The sequence below is a fragment of the Chiloscyllium punctatum genome, chromosome 18 (genome assembly GCF_047496795.1).
Source record: "Chiloscyllium punctatum isolate Juve2018m chromosome 18, sChiPun1.3, whole genome shotgun sequence".
In the NCBI taxonomy this organism is placed as follows: domain Eukaryota; kingdom Metazoa; phylum Chordata; class Chondrichthyes; order Orectolobiformes; family Hemiscylliidae; genus Chiloscyllium; species Chiloscyllium punctatum.
Genome location: NC_092756.1, coordinates 80,345,360 through 80,365,567, shown reverse-complemented (window position 1 = coordinate 80,365,567; position 20,208 = coordinate 80,345,360). Strand labels below are relative to the sequence as shown.

The window sequence follows — 20,208 nt, the reverse complement described above, 5'->3', positions numbered from 1 at the left end:
AACAATGATTCGCGTTTATGGGCAAGCTACACGAACGCAAGGGGAGGAAATGAATAGGATCTTTCTGTCAAGGCCAACATTTCTTCTTGCCCATCCCGAGATCACCTTGGCGGTGAGCTGCTCTCTCGAACCGCTGCAGTCCACGTGCTGTCGGTAGCCCCGCGATGCTGTTTGGGCGGGGATTCCAGATTTTGACCCAGTGACACCGGAGGAACAACGATATATTTGCAATTCAGGACAGCGCGTGCCTCGGGGAAGAACTTGCGAACGGTGGTGTTCCCGTGGATCTGCTGCCGTCATCCTTCAAGGCTGTGTCGGCCATGAGTTTGGAAGGTGCTGCCTGTGGAATTCTGGTCAACCTTGTAGACGCCGGGGGAACCACCCTGCCGCTGTCCCCGATCGCCGGGAGAAACCTCTCTGCAGTCGACCTGACGTGCGCTCCCATGGCGGCTCCGGCCCGTGCCATCCGATTGGTCGTCAGCGCCATCTACGCGGCTACGTAACAGATGGACGGAAAACCACGGGGAAAGCACAGCGACGGCTGCAAAGCGATCTTCCGATCTGGTTGGAAATCTCGGAAGGTACGCGGTAAGGGAATAAACGAACTTTGAATATCGTCAAACTGACGGAAAGGATAGTCGGCAAAGGTGACCCCCACCGTTAGAGTATCAATGTGCTATCGCTTCTCGGCCTTTTGGCTCGGAATATGTGTAGTTTCTGTTCTTATCAGTTTAATCGCTGATACCTCCCGAAGGTGGGAGTGTTTGTATTAAATGGATTTTTGGAGCAGGGAGATGGCTGAAGGGCTTGCTCTGTCCTCTCCGTGTATCAGCCTGGTATTGCAGTGTTTCCAGGAACGGTGCAGCCTACCAGCCAAGTTCAAAAGCAGGTGAATGGAATGTGAATCTCTTGCCTTTGCTAGTTTGCCGTGTCGATCGCAGCGATCGTTCCATCGATTGTCTTTTCAGTTGCATGAAACTATCATCTTTTGTTGCCAGTTTTCCGTCTTGTGATCCTGCTCTGCAGTTACCCGATGAAGGCGCGGCACGCTGAAAGCCAGGACAGGGTAACCCCGCCCCGGTATCCGCGGCCCAAACGTGCTACAGGGAACATTCTGGAACCAGGGGGCTGCCAGGAAGGTAACTTTGCAATTTAAATGAATGGGTTTGCCCCTATCCGCCGTTTCGGGCTTCTGCGGTCGGTCTTGGAACGTATCCCACCGATGGTACGGAGGTGGGGCGGGGGGGTGACTGCTGTACTTCCAAATAACCCCGTTGGGCTGTAACCTGGTGTTGTGGGATTTTTCACACTGTCAAATCAGGTTGTGGGATCCCATAACTCAGCCAATGTCAAATGGCTATCAGATCAGCCCCCACAACCCCTTCCCCACCCATCCCCCATCCCCCCCCCACCCCCACACCGACGCATCAAATTTATCCGAATATTTTCTTGAACAAGAAAGAAGTGTCTTTGGTCTGTTTCCTGAATAGAGTGAAACCCCCCAGCTCTGTTTGTTTCTTCGCAAACTACTGTACGGAAGCAACCTGCTTTAGCGGCTACGTCTGTACGTAAAGATTATTCACACAGACCATCGCCCGAGGCAGGAACTCACTTCAGCTCCCTGGGGCCACGAGGCAGCCGTACTGAACGATGAGCCACTGTGCCACCCGTACGATTTGGAATGGTTTGTAATCATTTGCGGTGCAAGTAGCAAAATAGTCGTCAGTTTGTCAACTGGATCGGCTTAAAATGTTCTCAGCGATCTGCGGTAACGTGAACGGAGATGTCAAATCGAGCTGCTTGTGGCGATGAGGTGCGCTTGCAGCGTGACGTGTTTACGTCGGGAGATCAGCTCCCTCCCCATTCTACACAGAGAGTCGGATACAAGTGGAGAGGAGATTGAAAGTGGACGATAAAGAAAGGGTGCACGGACGTAATTCACTTTTCACGACGTTTCAGATTGATGTGGAATGCCAAGGAGCGAATCCTGTACGTGTGGGAAACAATGATTCGCGTTTATGGGCAAGCTACACGAACGCAAGGGGAGGAAATGAATAGGATCTTTCTGTCAAGGCCAACATTTCTTCTTGCCCATCCCGAGATCACCTTGGCGGTGAGCTGCTCTCTCGAACCGCTGCAGTCCACGTGCTGTCGGTAGCCCCGCGATGCTGTTTGGGCGGGGATTCCAGATTTTGACCCAGTGACACCGGAGGAACAACGATATATTTGCAATTCAGGACAGCGCGTGCCTCGGGGGAGAACTTGCGAACGGTGGTGTTCCCGTGGATCTGCTGCCGTCATCCTTCAAGGCTGTGTCGGCCATGAGTTTGGAAGGTGCTGCCTGTGGAATTCTGGTCAACCTTGTAGACGCCGGGGGAACCACCCTGCCGCTGTCCCCGATCGCCGGGAGAAACCTCTCTGCAGTCGACCTGACGTGCGCTCCCATGGCGGCTCCGGCCCGTGCCATCCGATTGGTCGTCAGCGCCATCTACGCGGCTACGTAACAGATGGACGGAAAACCACGGGGAAAGCACAGCGACGGCTGCAAAGCGATCTTCCGATCTGGTTGGAAATCTCGGAAGGTACGCGGTAAGGGAATAAACGAACTTTGAATATCGTCAAACTGACGGAAAGGATAGTCGGCAAAGGTGACCCCCACCGTTAGAGTATCAATGTGCTATCGCTTCTCGGCCTTTTGGCTCGGAATATGTGTAGTTTCTGTTCTTATCAGTTTAATCGCTGATACCTCCCGAAGGTGGGAGTGTTTGTATTAAATGGATTTTTGGAGCAGGGAGATGGCTGAAGGGCTTGCTCTGTCCTCTCCGTGTATCAGCCTGGTATTGCAGTGTTTCCAGGAACGGTGCAGCCTACCAGCCAAGTTCAAAAGCAGGTGAATGGAATGTGAATCTCTTGCCTTTGCTAGTTTGCCGTGTCGATCGCAGCGATCGTTCCATCGATTGTCTTTTCAGTTGCATGAAACTATCATCTTTTGTTGCCAGTTTTCCGTCTTGTGATCCTGCTCTGCAGTTACCCGATGAAGGCGCGGCACGCTGAAAGCCAGGACAGGGTAACCCCGCCCCGGTATCCGCGGCCCAAACGTGCTACAGGGAACATTCTGGAACCAGGGGGCTGCCAGGAAGGTAACTTTGCAATTTAAATGAATGGGTTTGCCCCTATCCGCCGTTTCGGGCTTCTGCGGTCGGTCTTGGAACGTATCCCACCGATGGTACGGAGGTGGGGCGGGGGGGTGACTGCTGTACTTCCAAATAACCCCGTTGGGCTGTAACCTGGTGTTGTGGGATTTTTCACACTGTCAAATCAGGTTGTGGGATCCCATAACTCAGCCAATGTCAAATGGCTATCAGATCAGCCCCCACAACCCCTTCCCCACCCATCCCCCATCCCCCCCCCACCCCCACACCGACGCATCAAATTTATCCGAATATTTTCTTGAACAAGAAAGAAGTGTCTTTGGTCTGTTTCCTGAATAGAGTGAAACCCCCCAGCTCTGTTTGTTTCTTCGCAAACTACTGTACGGAAGCAACCTGCTTTAGCGGCTACGTCTGTACGTAAAGATTATTCACACAGACCATCGCCCGAGGCAGGAACTCACTTCAGCTCCCTGGGGCCACGAGGCAGCCGTACTGAATGATGAGCCACTGTGCCACCCGTACGATTTGGAATGGTTTGTAATCATTTGCGGTGCAAGTAGCAAAATAGTCGTCAGTTTGTCAACTGGATCGGCTTAAAATGTTCTCAGCGATCTGCGGTAACGTGAACGGAGATGTCAAATCGAGCTGCTTGTGGCGATGAGGTGCGCTTGCAGCGTGACGTGTTTACGTCGGGAGATCAGCTCCCTCCCCATTCTACACAGAGAGTCGGATACAAGTGGAGAGGAGATTGAAAGTGGACGATAAAGAAAGGGTGCACGGACGTAATTCACTTTTCACGACGTTTCAGATTGATGTGGAATGCCAAGGAGCGAATCCTGTACGTGTGGGAAACAATGATTCGCGTTTATGGGCAAGCTACACGAACGCAAGGGGAGGAAATGAATAGGATCTTTCTGTCAAGGCCAACATTTCTTCTTGCCCATCCCGAGATCACCTTGGCGGTGAGCTGCTCTCTCGAACCGCTGCAGTCCACGTGCTGTCGGTAGCCCCGCGATGCTGTTTGGGCGGGGATTCCAGATTTTGACCCAGTGACACCGGAGGAACAACGATATATTTGCAATTCAGGACAGCGCGTGCCTCGGGGAAGAACTTGCGAACGGTGGTGTTCCCGTGGATCTGCTGCCGTCATCCTTCAAGGCTGTGTCGGCCATGAGTTTGGAAGGTGCTGCCTGTGGAATTCTGGTCAACCTTGTAGACGCCGGGGGAACCACCCTGCCGCTGTCCCCGATCGCCGGGAGAAACCTCTCTGCAGTCGACCTGACGTGCGCTCCCATGGCGGCTCCGGCCCGTGCCATCCGATTGGTCGTCAGCGCCATCTACGCGGCTACGTAACAGATGGACGGAAAACCACGGGGAAAGCACAGCGACGGCTGCAAAGCGATCTTCCGATCTGGTTGGAAATCTCGGAAGGTACGCGGTAAGGGAATAAACGAACTTTGAATATCGTCAAACTGACGGAAAGGATAGTCGGCAAAGGTGACCCCCACCGTTAGAGTATCGATGTGCTATCGCTTCTCGGCCTTTTGGCTCGGAATATGTGTAGTTTCTGTTCTTATCAGTTTAATCGCTGATACCTCCCGAAGGTGGGAGTGTTTGTATTAAATGGATTTTTGGAGCAGGGAGATGGCTGAAGGGCTTGCTCTGTCCTCTCCGTGTATCAGCCTGGTATTGCAGTGTTTCCAGGAACGGTGCAGCCTACCAGCCAAGTTCAAAAGCAGGTGAATGGAATGTGAATCTCTTGCCTTTGCTAGTTTGCCGTGTCGATCGCAGCGATCGTTCCATCGATTGTCTTTTCAGTTGCATGAAACTATCATCTTTTGTTGCCAGTTTTCCGTCTTGTGATCCTGCTCTGCAGTTACCCGATGAAGGCGCGGCACGCTGAAAGCCAGGACAGGGTAACCCCGCCCCGGTATCCGCGGCCCAAACGTGCTACAGGGAACATTCTGGAACCAGGGGGCTGCCAGGAAGGTAACTTTGCAATTTAAATGAATGGGTTTGCCCCTATCCGCCGTTTCGGGCTTCTGCGGTCGGTCTTGGAACGTATCTCACCGATGGTACGGAGGTGGGGCGGGGGGGTGACTGCTGTACTTCCAAATAACCCCGTTGGGCTGTAACCTGGTGTTGTGGGATTTTTCACACTGTCAAATCAGGTTGTGGGATCCCATAACTCAGCCAATGTCAAATGGCTATCAGATCAGCCCCCACAACCCCTTCCCCACCCATCCCCCATCCCACCCCCCCCCCCCCCCCCCCCCCCCCCCCACACCGACGCATCAAATTTATCCGAATATTTTCTTGAACAAGAAAGAAGTGTCTTTGGTCTGTTTCCTGAATAGAGTGAAACCCCCCAGCTCTGTTTGTTTCTTCGCAAACTACTGTACGGAAGCAACCTGCTTTAGCGGCTACGTCTGTACGTAAAGATTATTCACACAGACCATCGCCCGAGGCTGGAACTCACTTCAGCTCCCTGGGGCCACGAGGCAGCCGTACTGAACGATGAGCCACTGTGCCACCCGTACGATTTGGAATGGTTTGTAATCATTTGCGGTGCAAGTAGCAAAATAGTCGTCAGTTTGTCAACTGGATCGGCTTAAAATGTTCTCAGCGATCTGCGGTAACGTGAACGGAGATGTCAAATCGAGCTGCTTGTGGCGATGAGGTGCGCTTGCAGCGTGACGTGTTTACGTCGGGAGATCAGCTCCCTCCCCATTCTACACAGAGAGTCGGATACAAGTGGAGAGGAGATTGAAAGTGGACGATAAAGAAAGGGTGCACGGACGTAATTCACTTTTCACGACGTTTCAGATTGATGTGGAATGCCAAGGAGCGAATCCTGTACGTGTGGGAAACAATGATTCGCGTTTATGGGCAAGCTACACGAACGCAAGGGGAGGAAATGAATAGGATCTTTCTGTCAAGGCCAACATTTCTTCTTGCCCATCCCGAGATCACCTTGGCGGTGAGCTGCTCTCTCGAACCGCTGCAGTCCACGTGCTGTCGGTAGCCCCGCGATGCTGTTTGGGCGGGGATTCCAGATTTTGACCCAGTGACACCGGAGGAACAACGATATATTTGCAATTCAGGACAGCGCGTGCCTCGGGGAAGAACTTGCGAACGGTGGTGTTCCCGTGGATCTGCTGCCGTCATCCTTCAAGGCTGTGTCGGCCATGAGTTTGGAAGGTGCTGCCTGTGGAATTCTGGTCAACCTTGTAGACGCCGGGGGAACCACCCTGCCGCTGTCCCCGATCGCCGGGAGAAACCTCTCTGCAGTCGACCTGACGTGCGCTCCCATGGCGGCTCCGGCCCGTGCCATCCGATTGGTCGTCAGCGCCATCTACGCGGCTACGTAACAGATGGACGGAAAACCACGGGGAAAGCACAGCGACGGCTGCAAAGCGATCTTCCGATCTGGTTGGAAATCTCGGAAGGTACGCGGTAAGGGAATAAACGAACTTTGAATATCGTCAAACTGACGGAAAGGATAGTCGGCAAAGGTGACCCCCACCGTTAGAGTATCAATGTGCTATCGCTTCTCGGCCTTTTGGCTCGGAATATGTGTAGTTTCTGTTCTTATCAGTTTAATCGCTGATACCTCCCGAAGGTGGGAGTGTTTGTATTAAATGGATTTTTGGAGCAGGGAGATGGCTGAAGGGCTTGCTCTGTCCTCTCCGTGTATCAGCCTGGTATTGCAGTGTTTCCAGGAACGGTGCAGCCTACCAGCCAAGTTCAAAAGCAGGTGAATGGAATGTGAATCTCTTGCCTTTGCTAGTTTGCCGTGTCGATCGCAGCGATCGTTCCATCGATTGTCTTTTCAGTTGCATGAAACTATCATCTTTTGTTGCCAGTTTTCCGTCTTGTGATCCTGCTCTGCAGTTACCCGATGAAGGCGCGGCACGCTGAAAGCCAGGACAGGGTAACCCCGCCCCGGTATCCGCGGCCCAAACGTGCTACAGGGAACATTCTGGAACCAGGGGGCTGCCAGGAAGGTAACTTTGCAATTTAAATGAATGGGTTTGCCCCTATCCGCCGTTTCGGGCTTCTGCGGTCGGTCTTGGAACGTATCCCACCGATGGTACGGAGGTGGGGCGGGGGGGTGACTGCTGTACTTCCAAATAACCCCGTTGGGCTGTAACCTGGTGTTGTGGGATTTTTCACACTGTCAAATCAGGTTGTGGGATCCCATAACTCAGCCAATGTCAAATGGCTATCAGATCAGCCCCCACAACCCCTTCCCCACCCATCCCCCATCCCCCCCCCACCCCCACACCGACGCATCAAATTTATCCGAATATTTTCTTGAACAAGAAAGAAGTGTCTTTGGTCTGTTTCCTGAATAGAGTGAAACCCCCCAGCTCTGTTTGTTTCTTCGCAAACTACTGTACGGAAGCAACCTGCTTTAGCGGCTACGTCTGTACGTAAAGATTATTCACACAGACCATCGCCCGAGGCAGGAACTCACTTCAGCTCCCTGGGGCCACGAGGCAGCCGTACTGAACGATGAGCCACTGTGCCACCCGTACGATTTGGAATGGTTTGTAATCATTTGCGGTGCAAGTAGCAAAATAGTCGTCAGTTTGTCAACTGGATCGGCTTAAAATGTTCTCAGCGATCTGCGGTAACGTGAACGGAGATGTCAAATCGAGCTGCTTGTGGCGATGAGGTGCGCTTGCAGCGTGACGTGTTTACGTCGGGAGATCAGCTCCCTCCCCATTCTACACAGAGAGTCGGATACAAGTGGAGAGGAGATTGAAAGTGGACGATAAAGAAAGGGTGCACGGACGTAATTCACTTTTCACGACGTTTCAGATTGATGTGGAATGCCAAGGAGCGAATCCTGTACGTGTGGGAAACAATGATTCGCGTTTATGGGCAAGCTACACGAACGCAAGGGGAGGAAATGAATAGGATCTTTCTGTCAAGGCCAACATTTCTTCTTGCCCATCCCGAGATCACCTTGGCGGTGAGCTGCTCTCTCGAACCGCTGCAGTCCACGTGCTGTCGGTAGCCCCGCGATGCTGTTTGGGCGGGGATTCCAGATTTTGACCCAGTGACACCGGAGGAACAACGATATATTTGCAATTCAGGACAGCGCGTGCCTCGGGGGAGAACTTGCGAACGGTGGTGTTCCCGTGGATCTGCTGCCGTCATCCTTCAAGGCTGTGTCGGCCATGAGTTTGGAAGGTGCTGCCTGTGGAATTCTGGTCAACCTTGTAGACGCCGGGGGAACCACCCTGCCGCTGTCCCCGATCGCCGGGAGAAACCTCTCTGCAGTCGACCTGACGTGCGCTCCCATGGCGGCTCCGGCCCGTGCCATCCGATTGGTCGTCAGCGCCATCTACGCGGCTACGTAACAGATGGACGGAAAACCACGGGGAAAGCACAGCGACGGCTGCAAAGCGATCTTCCGATCTGGTTGGAAATCTCGGAAGGTACGCGGTAAGGGAATAAACGAACTTTGAATATCGTCAAACTGACGGAAAGGATAGTCGGCAAAGGTGACCCCCACCGTTAGAGTATCAATGTGCTATCGCTTCTCGGCCTTTTGGCTCGGAATATGTGTAGTTTCTGTTCTTATCAGTTTAATCGCTGATACCTCCCGAAGGTGGGAGTGTTTGTATTAAATGGATTTTTGGAGCAGGGAGATGGCTGAAGGGCTTGCTCTGTCCTCTCCGTGTATCAGCCTGGTATTGCAGTGTTTCCAGGAACGGTGCAGCCTACCAGCCAAGTTCAAAAGCAGGTGAATGGAATGTGAATCTCTTGCCTTTGCTAGTTTGCCGTGTCGATCGCAGCGATCGTTCCATCGATTGTCTTTTCAGTTGCATGAAACTATCATCTTTTGTTGCCAGTTTTCCGTCTTGTGATCCTGCTCTGCAGTTACCCGATGAAGGCGCGGCACGCTGAAAGCCAGGACAGGGTAACCCCGCCCCGGTATCCGCGGCCCAAACGTGCTACAGGGAACATTCTGGAACCAGGGGGCTGCCAGGAAGGTAACTTTGCAATTTAAATGAATGGGTTTGCCCCTATCCGCCGTTTCGGGCTTCTGCGGTCGGTCTTGGAACGTATCCCACCGATGGTACGGAGGTGGGGCGGGGGGGTGACTGCTGTACTTCCAAATAACCCCGTTGGGCTGTAACCTGGTGTTGTGGGATTTTTCACACTGTCAAATCAGGTTGTGGGATCCCATAACTCAGCCAATGTCAAATGGCTATCAGATCAGCCCCCACAACCCCTTCCCCACCCATCCCCCATCCCCCCCCCACCCCCACACCGACGCATCAAATTTATCCGAATATTTTCTTGAACAAGAAAGAAGTGTCTTTGGTCTGTTTCCTGAATAGAGTGAAACCCCCCAGCTCTGTTTGTTTCTTCGCAAACTACTGTACGGAAGCAACCTGCTTTAGCGGCTACGTCTGTACGTAAAGATTATTCACACAGACCATCGCCCGAGGCAGGAACTCACTTCAGCTCCCTGGGGCCACGAGGCAGCCGTACTGAACGATGAGCCACTGTGCCACCCGTACGATTTGGAATGGTTTGTAATCATTTGCGGTGCAAGTAGCAAAATAGTCGTCAGTTTGTCAACTGGATCGGCTTAAAATGTTCTCAGCGATCTGCGGTAACGTGAACGGAGATGTCAAATCGAGCTGCTTGTGGCGATGAGGTGCGCTTGCAGCGTGACGTGTTTACGTCGGGAGATCAGCTCCCTCCCCATTCTACACAGAGAGTCGGATACAAGTGGAGAGGAGATTGAAAGTGGACGATAAAGAAAGGGTGCACGGACGTAATTCACTTTTCACGACGTTTCAGATTGATGTGGAATGCCAAGGAGCGAATCCTGTACGTGTGGGAAACAATGATTCGCGTTTATGGGCAAGCTACACGAACGCAAGGGGAGGAAATGAATAGGATCTTTCTGTCAAGGCCAACATTTCTTCTTGCCCATCCCGAGATCACCTTGGCGGTGAGCTGCTCTCTCGAACCGCTGCAGTCCACGTGCTGTCGGTAGCCCCGCGATGCTGTTTGGGCGGGGATTCCAGATTTTGACCCAGTGACACCGGAGGAACAACGATATATTTGCAATTCAGGACAGCGCGTGCCTCGGGGAAGAACTTGCGAACGGTGGTGTTCCCGTGGATCTGCTGCCGTCATCCTTCAAGGCTGTGTCGGCCATGAGTTTGGAAGGTGCTGCCTGTGGAATTCTGGTCAACCTTGTAGACGCCGGGGGAACCACCCTGCCGCTGTCCCCGATCGCCGGGAGAAACCTCTCTGCAGTCGACCTGACGTGCGCTCCCATGGCGGCTCCGGCCCGTGCCATCCGATTGGTCGTCAGCGCCATCTACGCGGCTACGTAACAGATGGACGGAAAACCACGGGGAAAGCACAGCGACGGCTGCAAAGCGATCTTCCGATCTGGTTGGAAATCTCGGAAGGTACGCGGTAAGGGAATAAACGAACTTTGAATATCGTCAAACTGACGGAAAGGATAGTCGGCAAAGGTGACCCCCACCGTTAGAGTATCGATGTGCTATCGCTTCTCGGCCTTTTGGCTCGGAATATGTGTAGTTTCTGTTCTTATCAGTTTAATCGCTGATACCTCCCGAAGGTGGGAGTGTTTGTATTAAATGGATTTTTGGAGCAGGGAGATGGCTGAAGGGCTTGCTCTGTCCTCTCCGTGTATCAGCCTGGTATTGCAGTGTTTCCAGGAACGGTGCAGCCTACCAGCCAAGTTCAAAAGCAGGTGAATGGAATGTGAATCTCTTGCCTTTGCTAGTTTGCCGTGTCGATCGCAGCGATCGTTCCATCGATTGTCTTTTCAGTTGCATGAAACTATCATCTTTTGTTGCCAGTTTTCCGTCTTGTGATCCTGCTCTGCAGTTACCCGATGAAGGCGCGGCACGCTGAAAGCCAGGACAGGGTAACCCCGCCCCGGTATCCGCGGCCCAAACGTGCTACAGGGAACATTCTGGAACCAGGGGGCTGCCAGGAAGGTAACTTTGCAATTTAAATGAATGGGTTTGCCCCTATCCGCCGTTTCGGGCTTCTGCGGTCGGTCTTGGAACGTATCTCACCGATGGTACGGAGGTGGGGCGGGGGGGTGACTGCTGTACTTCCAAATAACCCCGTTGGGCTGTAACCTGGTGTTGTGGGATTTTTCACACTGTCAAATCAGGTTGTGGGATCCCATAACTCAGCCAATGTCAAATGGCTATCAGATCAGCCCCCACAACCCCTTCCCCACCCATCCCCCATCCCACCCCCCCCCCCCCCCCCCCCCCCCCCCCACACCGACGCATCAAATTTATCCGAATATTTTCTTGAACAAGAAAGAAGTGTCTTTGGTCTGTTTCCTGAATAGAGTGAAACCCCCCAGCTCTGTTTGTTTCTTCGCAAACTACTGTACGGAAGCAACCTGCTTTAGCGGCTACGTCTGTACGTAAAGATTATTCACACAGACCATCGCCCGAGGCTGGAACTCACTTCAGCTCCCTGGGGCCACGAGGCAGCCGTACTGAACGATGAGCCACTGTGCCACCCGTACGATTTGGAATGGTTTGTAATCATTTGCGGTGCAAGTAGCAAAATAGTCGTCAGTTTGTCAACTGGATCGGCTTAAAATGTTCTCAGCGATCTGCGGTAACGTGAACGGAGATGTCAAATCGAGCTGCTTGTGGCGATGAGGTGCGCTTGCAGCGTGACGTGTTTACGTCGGGAGATCAGCTCCCTCCCCATTCTACACAGAGAGTCGGATACAAGTGGAGAGGAGATTGAAAGTGGACGATAAAGAAAGGGTGCACGGACGTAATTCACTTTTCACGACGTTTCAGATTGATGTGGAATGCCAAGGAGCGAATCCTGTACGTGTGGGAAACAATGATTCGCGTTTATGGGCAAGCTACACGAACGCAAGGGGAGGAAATGAATAGGATCTTTCTGTCAAGGCCAACATTTCTTCTTGCCCATCCCGAGATCACCTTGGCGGTGAGCTGCTCTCTCGAACCGCTGCAGTCCACGTGCTGTCGGTAGCCCCGCGATGCTGTTTGGGCGGGGATTCCAGATTTTGACCCAGTGACACCGGAGGAACAACGATATATTTGCAATTCAGGACAGCGCGTGCCTCGGGGAAGAACTTGCGAACGGTGGTGTTCCCGTGGATCTGCTGCCGTCATCCTTCAAGGCTGTGTCGGCCATGAGTTTGGAAGGTGCTGCCTGTGGAATTCTGGTCAACCTTGTAGACGCCGGGGGAACCACCCTGCCGCTGTCCCCGATCGCCGGGAGAAACCTCTCTGCAGTCGACCTGACGTGCGCTCCCATGGCGGCTCCGGCCCGTGCCATCCGATTGGTCGTCAGCGCCATCTACGCGGCTACGTAACAGATGGACGGAAAACCACGGGGAAAGCACAGCGACGGCTGCAAAGCGATCTTCCGATCTGGTTGGAAATCTCGGAAGGTACGCGGTAAGGGAATAAACGAACTTTGAATATCGTCAAACTGACGGAAAGGATAGTCGGCAAAGGTGACCCCCACCGTTAGAGTATCAATGTGCTATCGCTTCTCGGCCTTTTGGCTCGGAATATGTGTAGTTTCTGTTCTTATCAGTTTAATCGCTGATACCTCCCGAAGGTGGGAGTGTTTGTATTAAATGGATTTTTGGAGCAGGGAGATGGCTGAAGGGCTTGCTCTGTCCTCTCCGTGTATCAGCCTGGTATTGCAGTGTTTCCAGGAACGGTGCAGCCTACCAGCCAAGTTCAAAAGCAGGTGAATGGAATGTGAATCTCTTGCCTTTGCTAGTTTGCCGTGTCGATCGCAGCGATCGTTCCATCGATTGTCTTTTCAGTTGCATGAAACTATCATCTTTTGTTGCCAGTTTTCCGTCTTGTGATCCTGCTCTGCAGTTACCCGATGAAGGCGCGGCACGCTGAAAGCCAGGACAGGGTAACCCCGCCCCGGTATCCGCGGCCCAAACGTGCTACAGGGAACATTCTGGAACCAGGGGGCTGCCAGGAAGGTAACTTTGCAATTTAAATGAATGGGTTTGCCCCTATCCGCCGTTTCGGGCTTCTGCGGTCGGTCTTGGAACGTATCCCACCGATGGTACGGAGGTGGGGCGGGGGGGTGACTGCTGTACTTCCAAATAACCCCGTTGGGCTGTAACCTGGTGTTGTGGGATTTTTCACACTGTCAAATCAGGTTGTGGGATCCCATAACTCAGCCAATGTCAAATGGCTATCAGATCAGCCCCCACAACCCCTTCCCCACCCATCCCCCATCCCCCCCCCACCCCCACACCGACGCATCAAATTTATCCGAATATTTTCTTGAACAAGAAAGAAGTGTCTTTGGTCTGTTTCCTGAATAGAGTGAAACCCCCCAGCTCTGTTTGTTTCTTCGCAAACTACTGTACGGAAGCAACCTGCTTTAGCGGCTACGTCTGTACGTAAAGATTATTCACACAGACCATCGCCCGAGGCAGGAACTCACTTCAGCTCCCTGGGGCCACGAGGCAGCCGTACTGAACGATGAGCCACTGTGCCACCCGTACGATTTGGAATGGTTTGTAATCATTTGCGGTGCAAGTAGCAAAATAGTCGTCAGTTTGTCAACTGGATCGGCTTAAAATGTTCTCAGCGATCTGCGGTAACGTGAACGGAGATGTCAAATCGAGCTGCTTGTGGCGATGAGGTGCGCTTGCAGCGTGACGTGTTTACGTCGGGAGATCAGCTCCCTCCCCATTCTACACAGAGAGTCGGATACAAGTGGAGAGGAGATTGAAAGTGGACGATAAAGAAAGGGTGCACGGACGTAATTCACTTTTCACGACGTTTCAGATTGATGTGGAATGCCAAGGAGCGAATCCTGTACGTGTGGGAAACAATGATTCGCGTTTATGGGCAAGCTACACGAACGCAAGGGGAGGAAATGAATAGGATCTTTCTGTCAAGGCCAACATTTCTTCTTGCCCATCCCGAGATCACCTTGGCGGTGAGCTGCTCTCTCGAACCGCTGCAGTCCACGTGCTGTCGGTAGCCCCGCGATGCTGTTTGGGCGGGGATTCCAGATTTTGACCCAGTGACACCGGAGGAACAACGATATATTTGCAATTCAGGACAGCGCGTGCCTCGGGGGAGAACTTGCGAACGGTGGTGTTCCCGTGGATCTGCTGCCGTCATCCTTCAAGGCTGTGTCGGCCATGAGTTTGGAAGGTGCTGCCTGTGGAATTCTGGTCAACCTTGTAGACGCCGGGGGAACCACCCTGCCGCTGTCCCCGATCGCCGGGAGAAACCTCTCTGCAGTCGACCTGACGTGCGCTCCCATGGCGGCTCCGGCCCGTGCCATCCGATTGGTCGTCAGCGCCATCTACGCGGCTACGTAACAGATGGACGGAAAACCACGGGGAAAGCACAGCGACGGCTGCAAAGCGATCTTCCGATCTGGTTGGAAATCTCGGAAGGTACGCGGTAAGGGAATAAACGAACTTTGAATATCGTCAAACTGACGGAAAGGATAGTCGGCAAAGGTGACCCCCACCGTTAGAGTATCAATGTGCTATCGCTTCTCGGCCTTTTGGCTCGGAATATGTGTAGTTTCTGTTCTTATCAGTTTAATCGCTGATACCTCCCGAAGGTGGGAGTGTTTGTATTAAATGGATTTTTGGAGCAGGGAGATGGCTGAAGGGCTTGCTCTGTCCTCTCCGTGTATCAGCCTGGTATTGCAGTGTTTCCAGGAACGGTGCAGCCTACCAGCCAAGTTCAAAAGCAGGTGAATGGAATGTGAATCTCTTGCCTTTGCTAGTTTGCCGTGTCGATCGCAGCGATCGTTCCATCGATTGTCTTTTCAGTTGCATGAAACTATCATCTTTTGTTGCCAGTTTTCCGTCTTGTGATCCTGCTCTGCAGTTACCCGATGAAGGCGCGGCACGCTGAAAGCCAGGACAGGGTAACCCCGCCCCGGTATCCGCGGCCCAAACGTGCTACAGGGAACATTCTGGAACCAGGGGGCTGCCAGGAAGGTAACTTTGCAATTTAAATGAATGGGTTTGCCCCTATCCGCCGTTTCGGGCTTCTGCGGTCGGTCTTGGAACGTATCCCACCGATGGTACGGAGGTGGGGCGGGGGGGTGACTGCTGTACTTCCAAATAACCCCGTTGGGCTGTAACCTGGTGTTGTGGGATTTTTCACACTGTCAAATCAGGTTGTGGGATCCCATAACTCAGCCAATGTCAAATGGCTATCAGATCAGCCCCCACAACCCCTTCCCCACCCATCCCCCATCCCCCCCCCACCCCCACACCGACGCATCAAATTTATCCGAATATTTTCTTGAACAAGAAAGAAGTGTCTTTGGTCTGTTTCCTGAATAGAGTGAAACCCCCCAGCTCTGTTTGTTTCTTCGCAAACTACTGTACGGAAGCAACCTGCTTTAGCGGCTACGTCTGTACGTAAAGATTATTCACACAGACCATCGCCCGAGGCAGGAACTCACTTCAGCTCCCTGGGGCCACGAGGCAGCCGTACTGAACGATGAGCCACTGTGCCACCCGTACGATTTGGAATGGTTTGTAATCATTTGCGGTGCAAGTAGCAAAATAGTCGTCAGTTTGTCAACTGGATCGGCTTAAAATGTTCTCAGCGATCTGCGGTAACGTGAACGGAGATGTCAAATCGAGCTGCTTGTGGCGATGAGGTGCGCTTGCAGCGTGACGTGTTTACGTCGGGAGATCAGCTCCCTCCCCATTCTACACAGAGAGTCGGATACAAGTGGAGAGGAGATTGAAAGTGGACGATAAAGAAAGGGTGCACGGACGTAATTCACTTTTCACGACGTTTCAGATTGATGTGGAATGCCAAGGAGCGAATCCTGTACGTGTGGGAAACAATGATTCGCGTTGATGGGCAAGCTACACGAACGCAAGGGGAGGAAATGAATAGGATCTTTCTGTCAAGGCCAACATTTCTTCTTGCCCATCCCGAGATCACCTTGGCGGTGAGCTGCTCTCTCGAACCGCTGCAGTCCACGTGCTGTCGGTAGCCCCGCGATGCTGTTTGGGCGGGGATTCCAGATTTTGACCCAGTGACACCGGAGGAACAACGATATATTTGCAATTCAGGACAGCGCGTGCCTCGGGGGAGAACTTGCGAACGGTGGTGTTCCCGTGGATCTGCTGCCGTCATCCTTCAAGGCTGTGTCGGCCATGAGTTTGGAAGGTGCTGCCTGTGGAATTCTGGTCAACCTTGTAGACGCCGGGGGAACCACCCTGCCGCTGTCCCCGATCGCCGGGAGAAACCTCTCTGCAGTCGACCTGACGTGCGCTCCCATGGCGGCTCCGGCCCGTGCCATCCGATTGGTCGTCAGCGCCATCTACGCGGCTACGTAACAGATGGACGGAAAACCACGGGGAAAGCACAGCGACGGCTGCAAAGCGATCTTCCGATCTGGTTGGAAATCTCGGAAGGTACGCGGTAAGGGAATAAACGAACTTTGAATATCGTCAAACTGACGGAAAGGATAGTCGGCAAAGGTGACCCCCACCGTTAGAGTATCAATGTGCTATCGCTTCTCGGCCTTTTGGCTCGGAATATGTGTAGTTTCTGTTCTTATCAGTTTAATCGCTGATACCTCCCGAAGGTGGGAGTGTTTGTATTAAATGGATTTTTGGAGCAGGGAGATGGCTGAAGGGCTTGCTCTGTCCTCTCCGTGTATCAGCCTGGTATTGCAGTGTTTCCAGGAACGGTGCAGCCTACCAGCCAAGTTCAAAAGCAGGTGAATGGAATGTGAATCTCTTGCCTTTGCTAGTTTGCCGTGTCGATCGCAGCGATCGTTCCATCGATTGTCTTTTCAGTTGCATGAAACTATCATCTTTTGTTGCCAGTTTTCCGTCTTGTGATCCTGCTCTGCAGTTACCCGATGAAGGCGCGGCACGCTGAAAGCCAGGACAGGGTAACCCCGCCCCGGTATCCGCGGCCCAAACGTGCTACAGGGAACATTCTGGAACCAGGGGGCTGCCAGGAAGGTAACTTTGCAATTTAAATGAATGGGTTTGCCCCTATCCGCCGTTTCGGGCTTCTGCGGTCGGTCTTGGAACGTATCCCACCGATGGTACGGAGGTGGGGCGGGGGGGTGACTGCTGTACTTCCAAATAACCCCGTTGGGCTGTAACCTGGTGTTGTGGGATTTTTCACACTGTCAAATCAGGTTGTGGGATCCCATAACTCAGCCAATGTCAAATGGCTATCAGATCAGCCCCCACAACCCCTTCCCCACCCATCCCCCATCCCCCCCCCACCCCCACACCGACGCATCAAATTTATCCGAATATTTTCTTGAACAAGAAAGAAGTGTCTTTGGTCTGTTTCCTGAATAGAGTGAAACCCCCCAGCTCTGTTTGTTTCTTCGCAAACTACTGTACGGAAGCAACCTGCTTTAGCGGCTACGTCTGTACGTAAAGATTATTCACACAGACCATCGCCCGAGGCAGGAACTCACTTCAGCTCCCTGGGGCCACGAGGCAGCCGTACTGAATGATGAGCCACTGTGCCACCCGTACGATTTGGAATGGTTTGTAATCATTTGCGGTGCAAGTAGCAAAATAGTCGTCAGTTTGTCAACTGGATCGGCTTAAAATGTTCTCAGCGATCTGCGGTAACGTGAACGGAGATGTCAAATCGAGCTGCTTGTGGCGATGAGGTGCGCTTGCAGCGTGACGTGTTTACGTCGGGAGATCAGCTCCCTCCCCATTCTACACAGAGAGTCGGATACAAGTGGAGAGGAGATTGAAAGTGGACGATAAAGAAAGGGTGCACGGACGTAATTCACTTTTCACGACGTTTCAGATTGATGTGGAATGCCAAGGAGCGAATCCTGTACGTGTGGGAAACAATGATTCGCGTTGATGGGCAAGCTACACGAACGCAAGGGGAGGAAATGAATAGGATCTTTCTGTCAAGGCCAACATTTCTTCTTGCCCATCCCGAGATCACCTTGGCGGTGAGCTGCTCTCTCGAACCGCTGCAGTCCACGTGCTGTCGGTAGCCCCGCGATGCTGTTTGGGCGGGGATTCCAGATTTTGACCCAGTGACACCGGAGGAACAACGATATATTTGCAATTCAGGACAGCGCGTGCCTCGGGGAAGAACTTGCGAACGGTGGTGTTCCCGTGGATCTGCTGCCGTCATCCTTCAAGGCTGTGTCGGCCATGAGTTTGGAAGGTGCTGCCTGTGGAATTCTGGTCAACCTTGTAGACGCCGGGGGAACCACCCTGCCGCTGTCCCCGATCGCCGGGAGAAACCTCTCTGCAGTCGACCTGACGTGCGCTCCCATGGCGGCTCCGGCCCGTGCCATCCGATTGGTCGTCAGCGCCATCTACGCGGCTACGTAACAGATGGACGGAAAACCACGGGGAAAGCACAGCGACGGCTGCAAAGCGATCTTCCGATCTGGTTGGAAATCTCGGAAGGTACGCGGTAAGGGAATAAACGAACTTTGAATATCGTCAAACTGACGGAAAGGATAGTCGGCAAAGGTGACCCCCACCGTTAGAGTATCAATGTGCTATCGCTTCTCGGCCTTTTGGCTCGGAATATGTGTAGTTTCTGTTCTTATCAGTTTAATCGCTGATACCTCCCGAAGGTGGGAGTGTTTGTATTAAATGGATTTTTGGAGCAGGGAGATGGCTGAAGGGCTTGCTCTGTCCTCTCCGTGTATCAGCCTGGTATTGCAGTGTTTCCAGGAACGGTGCAGCCTACCAGCCAAGTTCAAAAGCAGGTGAATGGAATGTGAATCTCTTGCCTTTGCTAGTTTGCCGTGTCGATCGCAGCGATCGTTCCATCGATTGTCTTTTCAGTTGCATGAAACTATCATCTTTTGTTGCCAGTTTTCCGTCTTGTGATCCTGCTCTGCAGTTACCCGATGAAGGCGCGGCACGCTGAAAGCCAGGACAGGGTAACCCCGCCCCGGTATCCGCGGCCCAAACGTGCTACAGGGAACATTCTGGAACCAGGGGGCTGCCAGGAAGGTAACTTTGCAATTTAAATGAATGGGTTTGCCCCTATCCGCCGTTTCGGGCTTCTGCGGTCGGTCTTGGAACGTATCCCACCGATGGTACGGAGGTGGGGCGGGGGGGTGACTGCTGTACTTCCAAATAACCCCGTTGGGCTGTAACCTGGTGTTGTGGGATTTTTCACACTGTCAAATCAGGTTGTGGGATCCCATAACTCAGCCAATGTCAAATGGCTATCAGATCAGCCCCCACAACCCCTTCCCCACCCATCCCCCATCCCACCCCCCCCCCCCCCCCCCCCCCCCCACACCGACGCATCAAATTTATCCGAATATTTTCTTGAACAAGAAAGAAGTGTCTTTGGTCTGTTTCCTGAATAGAGTGAAACCCCCCAGCTCTGTTTGTTTCTTCGCAAACTACTGTACGGAAGCAACCTGCTTTAGCGGCTACGTCTGTACGTAAAGATTATTCACACAGACCATCGCCCGAGGCAGGAACTCACTTCAGCTCCCTGGGGCCACGAGGCAGCCGTACTGAACGATGAGCCACTGTGCCACCCGTACGATTTGGAATGGTTTGTAATCATTTGCGGTGCAAGTAGCAAAATAGTCGTCAGTTTGTCAACTGGATCGGCTTAAAATGTTCTCAGCGATCTGCGGTAACGTGAACGGAGATGTCAAATCGAGCTGCTTGTGGCGATGAGGTGCGCTTGCAGCGTGACGTGTTTACGTCGGGAGATCAGCTCCCTCCCCATTCTACACAGAGAGTCGGATACAAGTGGAGAGGAGATTGAAAGTGGACGATAAAGAAAGGGTGCACGGACGTAATTCACTTTTCACGACGTTTCAGATTGATGTGGAATGCCAAGGAGCGAATCCTGTACGTGTGGGAAACAATGATTCGCGTTTATGGGCAAGCTACACGAACGCAAGGGGAGGAAATGAATAGGATCTTTCTGTCAAGGCCAACATTTCTTCTTGCCCATCCCGAGATCACCTTGGCGGTGAGCTGCTCTCTCGAACCGCTGCAGTCCATGTGCTG

At 52.8% G+C, this 20,208-nt stretch overlaps 10 non-coding genes across 10 annotated transcripts; all 10 read left to right on the top strand.

Moving 5' to 3' along the window:
- Nucleotides 1-678: 678 nt before the first annotated feature.
- LOC140489445 (U2 spliceosomal RNA) lies at nt 679-870 on the top strand. Its single transcript, XR_011963131.1, has one exon. It is a non-coding gene; the product is annotated as a U2 spliceosomal RNA (small nuclear RNA).
- Nucleotides 871-2,679: 1,809 nt separating this feature from the next.
- On the top strand, nt 2,680-2,871 carry LOC140489547 (U2 spliceosomal RNA). The gene has a single exon (XR_011963224.1). It is a non-coding gene; the product is annotated as a U2 spliceosomal RNA (small nuclear RNA).
- Nucleotides 2,872-4,680: 1,809 nt separating this feature from the next.
- On the top strand, nt 4,681-4,872 carry LOC140489546 (U2 spliceosomal RNA). Its single transcript, XR_011963223.1, has one exon. It is a non-coding gene; the product is annotated as a U2 spliceosomal RNA (small nuclear RNA).
- Nucleotides 4,873-6,698: 1,826 nt separating this feature from the next.
- On the top strand, nt 6,699-6,890 carry LOC140489545 (U2 spliceosomal RNA). Its single transcript, XR_011963222.1, has one exon. It is a non-coding gene; the product is annotated as a U2 spliceosomal RNA (small nuclear RNA).
- A 1,809-nt stretch (nt 6,891-8,699) lies between these two features.
- Nucleotides 8,700-8,891, top strand: LOC140489544 (U2 spliceosomal RNA). Its single transcript, XR_011963221.1, has one exon. It is a non-coding gene; the product is annotated as a U2 spliceosomal RNA (small nuclear RNA).
- Nucleotides 8,892-10,700: 1,809 nt separating this feature from the next.
- LOC140489543 (U2 spliceosomal RNA) lies at nt 10,701-10,892 on the top strand. Its single transcript, XR_011963220.1, has one exon. It is a non-coding gene; the product is annotated as a U2 spliceosomal RNA (small nuclear RNA).
- A 1,826-nt stretch (nt 10,893-12,718) lies between these two features.
- LOC140489541 (U2 spliceosomal RNA) lies at nt 12,719-12,910 on the top strand. The gene has a single exon (XR_011963218.1). It is a non-coding gene; the product is annotated as a U2 spliceosomal RNA (small nuclear RNA).
- A 1,809-nt stretch (nt 12,911-14,719) lies between these two features.
- LOC140489540 (U2 spliceosomal RNA) lies at nt 14,720-14,911 on the top strand. Its single transcript, XR_011963217.1, has one exon. It is a non-coding gene; the product is annotated as a U2 spliceosomal RNA (small nuclear RNA).
- A 1,809-nt stretch (nt 14,912-16,720) lies between these two features.
- LOC140489539 (U2 spliceosomal RNA) lies at nt 16,721-16,912 on the top strand. Its single transcript, XR_011963216.1, has one exon. It is a non-coding gene; the product is annotated as a U2 spliceosomal RNA (small nuclear RNA).
- Nucleotides 16,913-18,721: 1,809 nt separating this feature from the next.
- LOC140489538 (U2 spliceosomal RNA) lies at nt 18,722-18,913 on the top strand. The gene has a single exon (XR_011963215.1). It is a non-coding gene; the product is annotated as a U2 spliceosomal RNA (small nuclear RNA).
- Nucleotides 18,914-20,208: the final 1,295 nt, after the last annotated feature.